Source organism: Spermophilus citellus, assembly GCF_964194105.1.
Source record: "Spermophilus citellus genome assembly, chromosome: 2".
NCBI lineage: Eukaryota > Metazoa > Chordata > Mammalia > Rodentia > Sciuridae > Spermophilus > Spermophilus citellus.
Window position 1 is genome coordinate 112477743 of NC_138183.1, and position 16830 is coordinate 112494572.

Below are 16830 nucleotides of genomic sequence, written 5' to 3' on the forward strand. Positions count from 1 at the left end.
TCGCCAGTCACTGCTTAGGGATACATCAAGAGGAAACAAAACGTAGAGATAGAACGTGAAACTACTTTGTTGTGTCAAGTTTCAAGAAGCTATCACAAACCGTGTTGGATTTAGAGTTCCAAATACATCTATCAATATAGGAGAAAACAGAGTGAAACCTACAAATTCAAACTGTTACTGGAAATGAACGCTTCAACATAGAAGAACGAAATTTGGGTAACCAAGTCGCCTTAGTGTACTGATCATTACCTGAAAGTATCATCCAGTTTGGGTGAAAAAATATTTGCTGAGATTTCTGGAGATTTGTAATTTTTGGAAGCTTGGCAACCCCTTCCCATGAAAGTGTTTCTCGCCAGTCACTGCTTAGGGCTACATCAAGAGGAAACAAAACGTAGAGATAGAACGTGAAACTACTTTGTTGTGTCAAGTTTCAAGAAGCTAGCACAAACCGTGTTGGATTTAGAGTTCCAAATACATCTATCAATATAGGAGAAAACAGAGTGAAACCTAAAAATTCAAACTGTTACTGGAAATGAACGCTTCAACATAGAAGAACGAAATTTGGGGAACCAAGTCGCCTTAGTGTACTGATCATTACCTGAAAGTATCATCCAGTGTGGGTGAAAAAATATTTGCTGAGATCTCTGGAGATTCGTAATTTTGGGAAGCTTGGCAACCCCTTCCCATGAAAGTGTTTCTCGCCAGTCACTGCTTAGGGCTACATCAAGAGGAAACAAAACGTAGACATAGAACGTGAAACTACTTTGTTGTGTCAAGTTTCAAGAAGCTAGCACAAACTGTGTTGGATTTAGAGTTCCAAATACATCTATCAATATAGGAGAAAACAGAGTGAAACCTAAAAATTCAAACTGTTACTGGAAATGAACGCTTCAACATAGAAGAACGAAATTTGGGGAACCAAGTCGCCTTAGTGTACTGATCATTACCTGAAAGTATCATCCAGTTTGGGTGAAAAAATATTTGCTGAGATTTCTGGAGATTCGTAATTTTGGGAAGCTTGGCAACCCCTTCCCATGAAAGTGTTTCTGGCCAGTCACTGTTTAGGGCTACATCAAGAGGAAACAAAACGTAGAGATAGAACGTGAAACTACTTTGTTTTGTCAAGTTTCAAGAAGCTAGCACAAACCGTGTTGGATTTAGAGTTCCAAATACATCTATCAATATAGGAGAAAACAGAGTGAAACCTAAAAATTCAAACTGTTACTGGAAATGAACGCTTCAACATAGAAGAACGAAATTTGGGGAACCAAGTCGCCTTAGTGTACTGATCATTACCTGAAAGTATCATCCAGTTTGGGTGAAAAAATATTTGCTGAGATTTCTGGAGATTCGTAATTTTGGGAAGCTTGGCATCCCCTTCCCCTGAAAGTGTTTCTCGCCAGTCACTGCTTAGGGCTACATCAAGAGGAAACAAAACGTAGCGATAGAACGTGAAACTACTTTGTTGTGTCAAGTTTCAAGAAGCTAGCACAAACCGTGTTGGATTTAGAGTTCCAAATACATCTATCAATATAGGAGAAAACAGAGTGAAACCTAAAAATTCAAACTGTTACTGGAAATGAACGCTTCAACATAGAAGAACGAAATTTGGGGAACCAAGTCGCCTTAGTGTACTGATCATTACCTGAGAGTATCATCCAGTTTGGGTGAAAAAATATTTGCTGAGATTTCTGGAGATTCGTAATTTTGGAAGCTTGGCAACCCCTTCCCATGAAAGTGTTTCTCGCCAGTCACTGCTTAGGGCTACATCAAGAGGAAACAAAACGTAGAGATAGAACGTGAAACTACTTTGTTGTGTCAACTTTTAAGAAGCTAGCACAAACCGTGTTGGATTCAGAGTTCCAAATACATCTATCAATATAGGAGAAAACAGAGTGAAACCTAAAAATTCAAACTGTTACTGGAAATGAACGCTTCAACATAGAAGAACGAAATTAGGGGAACCAAGTCGCCTTAGTGTACTGATCATTACCTGAAAGTATCATCCAGTTTGGGTGAAAAAATGTTTGCTGAGATTTCTGGAGATTCGTAATTTTGGGAAGCTTGGCAACCCCTTCCGATGTAAGTGTTTCTCGCCAGTCACTGCTTAGGGCTACAACAAGAGGAAACAAAACGTAGAGATAGAACGTGAAACTACTTTGTTGTGTCAAGTTTCAAGAAGCTAGCACAAACCGTGTTGGATTTAGAGTTCCAAATACATCTATCTATATAGGAGAAAACAGAGTGAAACCTAAAAATTCAAACTGTTACTGGAAATGAACCCTTCAACATAGAAGAACGAAATTTGGGGAACCAAGTCGCCTTAGTGTACTGATCATTACCTGAAAGTATCATCCAGTTTGGGTGAAAAATTATTTGCTGAGATTTCTGGAGATTCATAATTTTGGGAAGCTTGGCAACCCCTTCCCATGAAAGTGTTTCTCGCCAGTCACTGCTTAGGGCTACATCAAGAGGAAACAAAACGTAGAGATAGAACGTGAAACTACTTTGTTGTGTCAAGTTTCAAGAAGCTAGCACAAACCGTGTTGTATTTAGAGTTCCAAATACATCTATCAATATAGGAGAAAATAGAGTGAAACCTAAAAATTCAAACTGTTACTGGAAATGAACGCTTCAACATCGAAGAACGAAATTTGGGGAACCAAGTCGCCTTAGTGTACTGATCATTACCTGAAAGTATCATCCAGTTTGGGTGAAAAAATATTTGCTGAGATTTCTGGAGATTCGTAATTTTGGGAAGCTTGGCAACCCCTTCCCATGAAAGTGTTTCTCGCCAGTCACTGTTTAGGGCTACATCAAGAGGAAACAAAACGTAGAGATAGAACGTGAAACTACTTTGTTGTGTCAAGTTTCAAGAAGCTAGCACAAACCGTGTTGGATTTAGAGTTCCAAATACATCTATCAATATAGGAGAAAACAGAGTGAAACCTAAAAATTCAAACTGTTACTGGAAATGAACGCTTCAACATAGAAGAACGAAATTTGGGGAACCAAGTCGCCTTAGTGTACTGATCATTACCTGAGAGTATCATCCAGTTTGGGTGAAAAAATATTTGCTGAGATTTCTGGAGATTCGTAATTTTGAGAAGCTTGGCAACCCCTTCCCATGAAAGTGTTTCTCGCCAGTCACTGCTTAGGGCTACATCAAGAGGAAACAAAACGTAGAGATAGAACGTGAAACAACTTTGTTGTGTCAAGTTTCAAGAAGCTAGCACAAACCGTGTTGGATTTAGAGTTCCAAATACATCTATCTATATAGGAGAAAACAGAGTGAAATCTAAAAATTCAAACTGTTACTGGAAATGAACGCTTCAACATAGAAGAACGAAATTTGGGGAACCAAGTCGCCTTAGTGTACTGATCATTACTTGAAAGTATCATCCAGTTTGGTTGAAAAAATATTTGCTGAGATTTCTGGAGATTCTTAATTTTGGGAAGCTTGGCAACCCCTTCCCATGAAAGTGTTTCTCGCCAGTCACTGCTTAGGGCTACATCAAGAGGAAACAAAACGTAGAGATAGAATGTGAAACTACTTTGTTGTGTCAACTTTCAAGAAGCTAGCACAAACCGTGTTGGATTTAGAGTTCCAAATACATCTATCAATATAGGAGAAAACAGAGTGAAACCTAAAAATTCAAACTGTTACTGGAAATGAACGCTTCGACATAGAAGAACGAAATTTGGGGAACCAAGTCGCCTTAGTGTACTGATCACTACCAGAAAGTATCATCCAGTTTGGGTGAAAAAATATTTGCTGAGATTTCTGGAGATTCGTAATTTTGGGAAGCTTGGCAACCCCTTCCCATGAAAGTGTTTCTCGCCAGTCACTGCTTAGGGCTACATCAAGAGGAAACAAAACGTAGAGATAGAACGTGAAACTACGTTGTTGTGTCAAGTTTCAAGAAGCTAGCACAAAACGTGTTGGATTTAGAGTTCCAAATACATCTATCAATATAGGAGAAAACAGAGTGAAACCTAAAAATTCAAACTGTTACTGGAAATGAACGCTTCAACATAGAAGAACGAAATTTGGGGAACCAAGTCGCCTTAGTGTACTGATGATTACCTGAAAGTATCATCCAGTTTGGGTGAAAAAATATTTGCTGAGATTTCTGGAGATTTGTAATTTTGGGAAGCTTGGCAACCCCTTCCCATGAAAATGTTTCTGGCCAGTCACTGTTTAGGGCTACATCAAGAGGAAACAAAACGTAGAGATAGAACGTGAAACTACTTTGTTGTGTCAAGTTTCAAGAAGCTAGCACAAACCGTGTTGGATTTAGAGTTCCAAATACATCTATCAATATAGGAGAAAACAGAGTGAAACCTAAAAATTCAAACTGTTACTGGAAATGAACGCTTCAACATAGAAGAACGAAATTTGGGGAACCAAGTCGCCTTAGTGTACTGATCATTACCTGAAAGTATCATCCAGTTTGGGTGAAAAAATATTTGCTGAGATTTCTGGAGATTCGTAATTTTGGGAAGCTTGGCATCCCCTTCCCATGAAAGTGTTTCTCGCCAGTCACTGCTTAGGGCTACATCAAGAGGAAACAAAACGTAGAGATAGAACGTGAAACTACTTTGTTGTGTCAAGTTTCAAGAAGCTAGCACAAACCGTGTTGGATTTAGAGTTCCAAATACATCTATCAATATAGGAGAAAACAGAGTGAAACCTAAAAATTCAAACTGTTACTGGAAATGAACGCTTCAACATAGAAGAACGAAATTTGGGGAACCAAGTCGCCTTAGTGTACTGATCATTACCTGAGAGTATCATCCAGTTTGGGTGAAAAAATATTTGCTGAGATTTATGGAGATTCGTAATTTTGGAAGCTTGGAAAACCCTTCCCATGAAAGTGTTTCTCGCCAGTCACTGCTTAGGGCTACATCAAGAGGAAACAAAACGTAGAGATAGAACGTGAAACTACTTTGTTGTGTCAAGTTTCAAGAAGCTAGCACAAACCGTGTTGGATTCAGAGTTCCAAATACATCTATCAATATAGGAGAAAACAGAGTGAAACCTAAAAATTCAAACTGTTACTGGAAATGAACGCTTCGACATAGAAGAACGAAATTTGGGGAACCAAGTCGCCTTAGTGTACTGATCATTACCTGAAAGTATCATCCAGTTTGGGTGAAAAAATGTTTGCTGAGATTTATGGAGATTCGTAATTTTGGGAAGCTTGGCAACCCCTTCCCATGAAAGTGTTTCTCGCCAGTCACTGCTTAGGGCTACAACAAGAGGAAACAAAACGTAGAGATAGAACGTGAAACTACTTTGTTGTGTCAAGTTTCAAGAAGCTAGCACAAACCGTGTTGGATTTAGAGTTCCAAATACATCTATCTATATAGGAGAAAACAGAGTGAAACCTAAAAATTCAAACTGTTACTGGAAATGAACGCTTCGACATAGAAGAACGAAATTTGGGGAACCAAGTCGCCTTAGTGTACTGATCATTACCTGAAAGTATCATCCAGTTTGGGTGAAAAAATATTTGCTGAGATTTCTGGAGATTCGTAATTTTGGGAAGCTTGGCAACCCCTTCCCATGAAAGTGTTTCTCGCCAGTCACTGCTTAGGGCTACATCAAGAGGAAACAAAACGTAGAGATAGAACATGAAACAACTTTGTTGTGTCAAGTTTCAAGAAGCTAGCACAAACCGTTTTGGATTTAGAGTTCCAAATACATCTATCTATATAGGAGAAAACAGAGTGAAACCTAAAAATTCAAACTGTTACTGGAAATGAACGCTTCAACATAGAAGAACGAAATTTGGGGAACCAAGTCGCCTTAGTGTACTGATCATTACCTGAAAGTATCATCCAGTTTGGTTGAAAAAATATTTGCTGAGATTTCTGGAGATTCGTAATTTTGGGAAGCTTGGCAACCCCTTCCCATGAAAGTGTTTCTCGCCAGTCACTGCTTAGGGCTACATCAAGAGGAAACAAAACGTAGAGATAGAATGTGAAACTACTTTGTTGTGTCAACTTTCAAGAAGCTAGCACAAACCGTGTTGGATTTAGAGTTCCAAATACATCTATCAATATAGGAGAAAACAGAGTGAAACCTAAAAATTCAAACTGTTACTGGAAATGATCGCTTCGACATAGAAGATCGAAATTTGGGGAACCAAGTCGCCTTAGTGTACTGATCACTACCTGAAAGTATCATCCAGTTTGGGTGAAAAAATATTTGCTGAGATTTCTGGAGATTCGTAATTTTGGGAAGCTTGGCAACCCCTTCCCATGAAAGTGTTTCTCGCCAGTCACTGCTTAGGGCTACATCAAGAGGAAACAAAACGTAGAGATAGAACATGAAACTACTTTGTTGTGTCAACTTTCAAGAAGCTAGCACAAACCGTGTTGGATTTAGAGTTCCAAATACATCTATTAATATAGGAGAAAACAGAGTGAAACCTAAAAATTCAAACTGTTACTGGAAATGAACGCTTCAACATAGAAGAACGAAATTTGGGGAACCAAGTTACCTTAGTGTACTGATCATTACCTGAAAGTATCATCCAGTTTGGTTGAAAAAATATTTGCTGAGATTTCTGGAGATTCGTAATTTTGGGAAGCTTGGCATCCCCTTCCCATGAAAGTGTTTCTGGCCAGTCACTGTTTAGGGCTACATCAAGAGGAAACAAAACGTAGAGATAGAACGTGAAACTACTTTGTTGTGTCAAGTTTCAAGAAGCTAGCACAAACCGTGTTGGATTTAGAGTTCCAAATACATCTATCAATATAGGAGAAAACAGAGTGAAACCTAAAAATTCAAACTGTTACTGGAAATGAACGCTTCAACGTAGAAGAACGAAATTTGGGGAACCAAGTCGCCTTAGTGTACTGATCATTACCTGAAAGTATCACCCAGTTTGGGTGAAAAAATATTTGCTGAGATTTCTGGAGATTCGTAATTTTGGGAAGCTTGGCAACCCCTTCCCATGAAAGTGTTTCTCGCCAGTCATTGTTTAGGGCTACATCAAGAGGAAACAAAACGTAGAGATAGAACATGAAACTACTTTGTTGTGTCAACTTTCAAGAAGCTAGCACAAACCGTGTTGGATTTAGAGTTCCAAATACATCTATCAATATAGGAGAAAACAGAGTGAAACCTAAAAATTCAAACTGTTACTGGAAATGAACGCTTCAACATAGAAGAACGAAATTTGGGGAACCAAGTCGCCTTAGTGTACTGATCATTACCTGAAAGTATCATCCAGTTTGGGTGAAAAAATATTTGCTGAGATTTCTGGAGATTCGTAATTTTGGGAAGCTTGGCATCCCCTTCCCATGAAAGTGTTTCTGGCCAGTCACTGTTTAGGGCTACATCAAGAGGAAACAAAACGTAGAGATAGAACGTGAAACTACTTTGTTGTGTCAAGTTTCAAGAAGCTAGCACAAACCGTGTTGGATTTAGAGTTCCAAATACATCTATCAATATAGGAGAAAACAGAGTGAAACCTAAAAATTCAAACTGTTACTGGAAATGAACGCTTCAACGTAGAAGAACGAAATTTGGGGAACCAAGTCGCCTTAGTGTACTGATCATTACCTGAAAGTATCACCCAGTTTGGGTGAAAAAATATTTGCTGAGATTTCTGGAGATTCGTAATTTTGGGAAGCTTGGCAACCCCTTCCCATGAAAGTGTTTCTCGCCAGTCATTGTTTAGGGCTACATCAAGAGGAAACAAAACGTAGAGATAGAACATGAAACTACTTTGTTGTGTCAACTTTCAAGAAGCTAGCACAAACCGTGTTGGATTTAGAGTTCCAAATACATCTATCAATATAGGAGAAAACAGAGTGAAACCTAAAAATTCAAACTGTTACTGGAAATGAACGCTTCAACATAAAAGAACGAAATTTGGGGAACCAAGTCGCCTTAGTGTACTGATCATTACCTGAAAGTATCATCCAGTTTGGGTGAAAAAATATTTGCTGAGATTTCTGGAGATTCGTAATTTTGGGAAGCTTGGCATCCCCTTCCCATGAAAGTGTTTCTGGCCAGTCACTGTTTAGGGCTACATCAAGAGGAAACAAAACGTAGAGATAGAACGTGAAACTACTTTGTTGTGTCAAGTTTCAAGAAGCTAGCACAAACCGTGTTGGATTTAGAGTTCCAAATACATCTATCAATATAGGAGAAAACAGAGTGAAACCTAAAAATTCAAACTGTTACTGGAAATGAACGCTTCAACGTAGAAGAACGAAATTTGGGGAACCAAGTCGCCTTAGTGTACTGATCATTACCTGAAAGTATCACCCAGTTTGGGTGAAAAAATATTTGCTGAGATTTCTGGAGATTCGTAATTTTGGGAAGCTTGGCAACCCCTTCCCATGAAAGTGTTTCTCGCCAGTCACTGTTTAGGGCTACATCAAGAGGAAACAAAACGTAGAGATAGAACATGAAACTACTTTGTTGTGTCAACTTTCAAGAAGCTAGCACAAACCGTGTTGGATTTAGAGTTCCAAATACATCTATCAATATAGGAGAAAACAGAGTGAAACCTAAAAATTCAAACTGTTACTGGAAATGAACGCTTCAACATAAAAGAACGAAATTTGGGGAACCAAGTCGCCTTAGTGTACTGATCATTACCTGAAAGTATCATCCAGTTTGGGTGAAAAAATATTTGCTGAGATTTCTGGAGATTCGTAATTTTGGGAAGCTTGGCAACCCCGTTCCATGAAAGGGTTTCTCGCCAGTCACTGCTTAGGGCTACATCAAGAGGAAACAAAACATAGAGATAGAACGTGAAACTACTTTGTTGTGTCAAGTTTCAAGAAGCTAGCACAAACCGTGTTGGATTTAGAGTTCCAAATACATCTATTAATATAGGAGAAAACAGAGTGAAACCTAAAAATTCAAACTGTTACTGGAAATGAACGCTTCAACATAGAAGAACGAAATTTGGGGAACCAAGTTACCTTAGTGTACTGATCATTACCTGAAAGTATCATCCAGTTTGGGTGAAAAATTATTTGCTGAGATTTCTGGAGATTTGTAATTTTTGGAAGCTTGGCAATCCCTTCCCATGAAAGTGTTTCTCGCCAGTCACTGCTTAGGGATACATCAAGAGGAAACAAAACGTAGAGATAGAACGTGAAAGTACTTTGTTGTGTCAAGTTTCAAGAAGCTATCACAAACCGTGTTGGATTTAGAGTTCCAAATACATCTATCAATATAGGAGAAAACAGAGTGAAACCTACAAATTCAAACTGTTACTGGAAATGAACGCTTCAACATAGAAGAACGAAATTTGGGTAACCAAGTCGCCTTAGTGTACTGATCATTACCTGAAAGTATCATCCAGTTTGGGTGAAAAAATATTTGCTGAGATTTCTGGAGATTTGTAATTTTTGGAAGCTTGGCAACCCCTTCCCATGAAAGTGTTTCTCGCCAGTCACTGCTTAGGGCTACATCAAGAGGAAACAAAACGTAGAGATAGAACGTGAAACTACTTTGTTGTGTCAAGTTTCAAGAAGCTAGCACAAACCGTGTTGGATTTAGAGTTCCAAATACATCTATCAATATAGGAGAAAACAGAGTGAAACCTAAAAATTCAAACTGTTACTGGAAATGAACGCTTCAACATAGAAGAACGAAATTTGGGGAACCAAGTCGCCTTAGTGTACTGATCATTACCTGAAAGTATCATCCAGTGTGGGTGAAAAAATATTTGCTGAGATCTCTGGAGATTCGTAATTTTGGGAAGCTTGGCAACCCCTTCCCATGAAAGTGTTTCTCGCCAGTCACTGCTTAGGGCTACATCAAGAGGAAACAAAACGTAGACATAGAACGTGAAACTACTTTGTTGTGTCAAGTTTCAAGAAGCTAGCACAAACTGTGTTGGATTTAGAGTTCCAAATACATCTATCAATATAGGAGAAAACAGAGTGAAACCTAAAAATTCAAACTGTTACTGGAAATGAACGCTTCAACATAGAAGAACGAAATTTGGGGAACCAAGTCGCCTTAGTGTACTGATCATTACCTGAAAGTATCATCCAGTTTGGGTGAAAAAATATTTGCTGAGATTTCTGGAGATTCGTAATTTTGGGAAGCTTGGCAACCCCTTCCCATGAAAGTGTTTCTGGCCAGTCACTGTTTAGGGCTACATCAAGAGGAAACAAAACGTAGAGATAGAACGTGAAACTACTTTGTTTTGTCAAGTTTCAAGAAGCTAGCACAAACCGTGTTGGATTTAGAGTTCCAAATACATCTATCACTATAGGAGAAAACAGAGTGAAACCTAAAAATTCAAACTGTTACTGGAAATGAACGCTTCAACATAGAAGAACGAAATTTGGGGAACCAAGTCGCCTTAGTGTACTGATCATTACCTGAAAGTATCATCCAGTTTGGGTGAAAAAATATTTGCTGAGATTTCTGGAGATTCGTAATTTTGGGAAGCTTGGCATCCCCTTCCCCTGAAAGTGTTTCTCGCCAGTCACTGCTTAGGGCTACATCAAGAGGAAACAAAACGTAGCGATAGAACGTGAAACTACTTTGTTGTGTCAAGTTTCAAGAAGCTAGCACAAACCGTGTTGGATTTAGAGTTCCAAATACATCTATCAATATAGGAGAAAACAGAGTGAAACCTAAAAATTCAAACTGTTACTGGAAATGAACGCTTCAACATAGAAGAACGAAATTTGGGGAACCAAGTCGCCTTAGTGTACTGATCATTACCTGAGAGTATCATCCAGTTTGGGTGAAAAATTATTTGCTGAGATTTCTGGAGATTCGTAATTTTGGAAGCTTGGCAACCCCTTCCCATGAAAGTGTTTCTCGCCAGTCACTGCTTAGGGCTACATCAAGAGGAAACAAAACGTAGAGATAGAACGTGAAACTACTTTGTTGTGTCAACTTTCAAGAAGCTAGCACAAACCGTGTTGGATTCAGAGTTCCAAATACATCTATCAATATAGGAGAAAACAGAGTGAAACCTAAAAATTCAAACTGTTACTGGAAATGAACGCTTCAACATAGAAGAACGAAATTAGGGGAACCAAGTCGCCTTAGTGTACTGATCATTACCTGAAAGTATCATCCAGTTTGGGTGAAAAAATGTTTGCTGAGATTTCTGGAGATTCGTAATTTTGGGAAGCTTGGCAACCCCTTCCGATGTAAGTGTTTCTCGCCAGTCACTGCTTAGGGCTACAACAAGAGGAAACAAAACGTAGAGATAGAACGTGAAACTACTTTGTTGTGTCAAGTTTCAAGAAGCTAGCACAAACCGTGTTGGATTTAGAGTTCCAAATACATCTATCTATATAGGAGAAAACAGAGTGAAACCTAAAAATTCAAACTGTTACTGGAAATGAACCCTTCAACATAGAAGAACGAAATTTGGGGAACCAAGTCGCCTTAGTGTACTGATCATTACCTGAAAGTATCATCCAGTTTGGGTGAAAAATTATTTGCTGAGATTTCTGGAGATTCATAATTTTGGGAAGCTTGGCAACCCCTTCCCATGAAAGTGTTTCTCGCCAGTCACTGCTTAGGGCTACATTAAGAGGAAACAAAACGTAGAGATAGAACGTGAAACAACTTTGTTGTGTCAAGTTTCAAGAAGCTAGCACAAACCGTGTTGGATTTAGAGTTCCAAATACATCTATCTATATAGGAGAAAACAGAGTGAAACCTAAAAATTCAAACTGTTACTGGAAATGAACGCTTCAACATAGAAGAACGAAATTTGGGGAACCAAGTCGCCTTAGTGTACTGATCATTACCTGAAAGTATCATCCAGTTTGGTTGAAAAAATATTTGCTGAGATTTCTGGAGATTCGTAATTTAGGGAAGCTTGGCAACCCCTTCCCATGAAAGTGTTTCTCGCCAGTCACTGCTTAGGGCTACATCAAGAGGAAACAAAACGTAGAGATAGAACGTGAAACTACTTTGTTGTGTCAAGTTTCAAGAAGCTAGCACAAACCGTGTTGTATTTAGAGTTCCAAATACATCTATCAATATAGGAGAAAATAGAGTGAAACCTAAAAATTCAAACTGTTACTGGAAATGAACGCTTCAACATCGAAGAACGAAATTTGGGGAACCAAGTCGCCTTAGTGTACTGATCATTACCTGAAAGTATCATCCAGTTTGGGTGAAAAAATATTTGCTGAGATTTCTGGAGATTCGTAATTTTGGGAAGCTTGGCAACCCCTTCCCATGAAAGTGTTTCTCGCCAGTCACTGTTTAGGGCTACATCAAGAGGAAACAAAACGTAGAGATAGAACGTGAAACTACTTTGTTGTGTCAAGTTTCAAGAAGCTAGCACAAACCGTGTTGGATTTAGAGTTCCAAATACATCTATCAATATAGGAGAAAACAGAGTGAAACCTAAAAATTCAAACTGTTACTGGAAATGAACGCTTCAACATAGAAGAACGAAATTTGGGGAACCAAGTCGCCTTAGTGTACTGATCATTACCTGAGAGTATCATCCAGTTTGGGTGAAAAAATATTTGCTGAGATTTCTGGAGATTCGTAATTTTGAGAAGCTTGGCAACCCCTTCCCATGAAAGTGTTTCTCGCCAGTCACTGCTTAGGGCTACATCAAGAGGAAACAAAACGTAGAGATAGAACGTGAAACAACTTTGTTGTGTCAAGTTTCAAGAAGCTAGCACAAACCGTGTTGGATTTAGAGTTCCAAATACATCTATCAATATAGGAGAAAACAGAGTGAAACCTAAAAATTCAAACTGTTACTGGAAATGAACGCTTCAACATAGAAGAACGAAATTTGGGGAACCAAGTCGCCTTAGTGTACTGATCATTACCTGAGAGTATCATCCAGTTTGGGTGAAAAAATATTTGCTGAGATTTCTGGAGATTCGTAATTTTGGAAGCTTGGCAACCCCTTCCCATGAAAGTGTTTCTCGCCAGTCACTGCTTAGGGCTACATCAAGAGGAAACAAAACGTAGAGATAGAACGTGAAACTACTTTGTTGTGTCAAGTTTCAAGAAGCTAGCACAAACCGTGTTGGATTCAGAGTTCCAAATACATCTATCAATATAGGAGAAAACAGAGTGAAACCTAAAAATTCAAACTGTTACTGGAAATGAACGCTTCAACATAGAAGAACGAAATTAGGGGAACCAAGTCGCCTTAGTGTACTGATCATTACCTGAAAGTATCATCCAGTTTGGGTGAAAAAATGTTTGCTGAGATTTCTGGAGATTCGTAATTTTGGGAAGCTTGGCAACCCCTTCCGATGAAAGTGTTTCTCGCCAGTCACTGCTTAGGGCTACAACAAGAGGAAACAAAACGTAGAGATAGAACGTGAAACTACTTTGTTGTGTCAAGTTTCAAGAAGCTAGCACAAACCGTGTTGGATTTAGAGTTCCAAATACATCTATCTATATAGGAGAAAACAGAGTGAAACCTAAAAATTCAAACTGTTACTGGAAATGAACGCTTCAACATAGAAGAACGAAATTTGGGGAACCAAGTCGCCTTAGTGTACTGATCATTACCTGAAAGTGTCATCCAGTTTGGGTGAAAAAATATTTGCTGAGATTTCTGGAGATTCGTAATTTTGGGAAGCTTGGCAACCCCTTCCCATGAAAGTGTTTCTCGCCAGTCACTGCTTAGGGCTACATCAAGAGGAAACAAAACGTAGAGATAGAACGTGAAACAACTTTGTTGTGTCAAGTTTCAAGAAGCTAGCACAAACCGTGTTGGATTTAGAGTTCCAAATACATCTATCTATATAGGAGAAAACAGAGTGAAATCTAAAAATTCAAACTGTTACTGGAAATGAACGCTTCAACATAGAAGAACGAAATTTGGGGAACCAAGTCGCCTTAGTGTACTGATCATTACCTGAAAGTATCATCCAGTTTGGTTGAAAAAATATTTGCTGAGATTTCTGGAGATTCTTAATTTTGGGAAGCTTGGCAACCCCTTCCCATGAAAGTGTTTCTCGCCAGTCACTGCTTAGGGCTACATCAAGAGGAAACAAAACGTAGAGATAGAATGTGAAACTACTTTGTTGTGTCAACTTTCAAGAAGCTAGCACAAACCGTGTTGGATTTAGAGTTCCAAATACATCTATCAATATAGGAGAAAACAGAGTGAAACCTAAAAATTCAAACTGTTACTGGAAATGAACGCTTCAACATAGAAGAACGAAATTTGGGGAACCAAGTCGCCTTAGTGTACTGATCATTACCTGAGAGTATCATCCAGTTTGGGTGAAAAAATATTTGCTGAGATTTATGGAGATTCGTAATTTTGGAAGCTTGGCAAACCCTTCCCATGAAAGTGTTTCTCGCCAGTCACTGCTTAGGGCTACATCAAGAGGAAACAAAACGTAGAGATAGAACGTGAAACTACTTTGTTGTGTCAAGTTTCAAGAAGCTAGCACAAACCGTGTTGGATTCAGAGTTCCAAATACATCTATCAATATAGGAGAAAACAGAGTGAAACCTAAAAATTCAAACTGTTACTGGAAATGAACGCTTCGACATAGAAGAACGAAATTTGGGGAACCAAGTCGCCTTAGTGTACTGATCATTACCTGAAAGTATCATCCAGTTTGGGTGAAAAAATGTTTGCTGAGATTTATGGAGATTCGTAATTTTGGGAAGCTTGGCAACCCCTTCCCATGAAAGTGTTTCTCGCCAGTCACTGCTTAGGGCTACAACAAGAGGAAACAAAACGTAGAGATAGAACGTGAAACTACTTTGTTGTGTCAAGTTTCAAGAAGCTAGCACAAACCGTGTTGGATTTAGAGTTCCAAATACATCTATCTATATAGGAGAAAACAGAGTGAAACCTAAAAATTCAAACTGTTACTGGAAATGAACGCTTCGACATAGAAGAACGAAATTTGGGGAACCAAGTCGCCTTAGTGTACTGATCATTACCTGAAAGTATCATCCAGTTTGGGTGAAAAAATATTTGCTGAGATTTCTGGAGATTCGTAATTTTGGGAAGCTTGGCAACCCCTTCCCATGAAAGTGTTTCTCGCCAGTCACTGCTTAGGGCTACATCAAGAGGAAACAAAACGTAGAGATAGAACATGAAACAACTTTGTTGTGTCAAGTTTCAAGAAGCTAGCACAAACCGTGTTGGATTTAGAGTTCCAAATACATCTATCTATATAGGAGAAAACAGAGTGAAACCTAAAAATTCAAACTGTTACTGGAAATGAACGCTTCAACATAGAAGAACGAAATTTGGGGAACCAAGTCGCCTTAGTGTACTGATCATTACCTGAAAGTATCATCCAGTTTGGTTGAAAAAATATTTGCTGAGATTTCTGGAGATTCGTAATTTTGGGAAGCTTGGCAACCCCTTCCCATGAAAGTGTTTCTCGCCAGTCACTGCTTAGGGCTACATCAAGAGGAAACAAAACGTAGAGATAGAATGTGAAACTACTTTGTTGTGTCAACTTTCAAGAAGCTAGCACAAACCGTGTTGGATTTAGAGTTCCAAATACATCTATCAATATAGGAGAAAACAGAGTGAAACCTAAAAATTCAAACTGTTACTGGAAATGATCGCTTCGACATAGAAGATCGAAATTTGGGGAACCAAGTCGCCTTAGTGTACTGATCACTACCTGAAAGTATCATCCAGTTTGGGTGAAAAAATATTTGCTGAGATTTCTGGAGATTCGTAATTTTGGGAAGCTTGGCAACCCCTTCCCATGAAAGTGTTTCTCGCCAGTCACTGCTTAGGGCTACATCAAGAGGAAACAAAACGTAGAGATAGAACATGAAACTACTTTGTTGTGTCAACTTTCAAGAAGCTAGCACAAACCGTGTTGGATTTAGAGTTCCAAATACATCTATTAATATAGGAGAAAACAGAGTGAAACCTAAAAATTCAAACTGTTACTGGAAATGAACGCTTCAACATAGAAGAACGAAATTTGGGGAACCAAGTTACCTTAGTGTACTGATCATTACCTGAAAGTATCATCCAGTTTGGTTGAAAAAATATTTGCTGAGATTTCTGGAGATTCGTAATTTTTGGAAGCTTGGCAATCCCTTCCCATGAAAGTGTTTCTCGCCAGTCACTGCTTAGGGCTACATCAAGAGGAAACAAAACACAGAGATAGAACGTAAAACTACTTTGTTGTGTCAAGTTTCAAGAAGCTATCACAAACCGTGCTGGATTTAGAGTTCCAAATAAATCTATCACTATAGGAGAAAACAGAGTGAAACCTACAAATTCAAACTGTTACTGGAAATGAACGCTTCAACATAGAAGAACGAAATTTGGGGAACCAAGTCGCCTTAGTGTACTGATCATTACCTGAAAGTATCATCCAGTTTGGGTGAAAAAATATTTGCTGAGATCTCTGGAGATTCGTAATTTTGGGAAGCTTGGCAACCCCTTCCCATAAAGTGTTTCTCGCCAGTCACTGCTTAGGGCTACATCAAGAGGAAACAAAACGTAGCGATAGAACGTGAAACTACTTTGTTGTGTCAAGTTTCAAGAAGCTAGCACAAACCGTGTTGGATTTAGAGTTCCAAATACATCTATCAATATAGGAGAAAACAGAGTGAAACCTAAAAATTCAAACTGTTACTGGAAATGAACGCTTCAACATAGAAGAACGAAATTTGGGGAACCAAGTCGCCTTAGTGTACTGATCATTACCTGAAAGTATCATCCAGTTTGGGTGAAAAAATATTTGCTGAGATTTCTGGAGATTCGTAATTTTGGGAAGCTTGGCATCCCCTTCCCATGAAAGTGTTTCTGGCCAGTCACTGTTTAGGGCTACATCAAGAGGAAACAAAACGTAGAGATAGAACGTGAAACTACTTTGTTGTGTCAAGTTTCA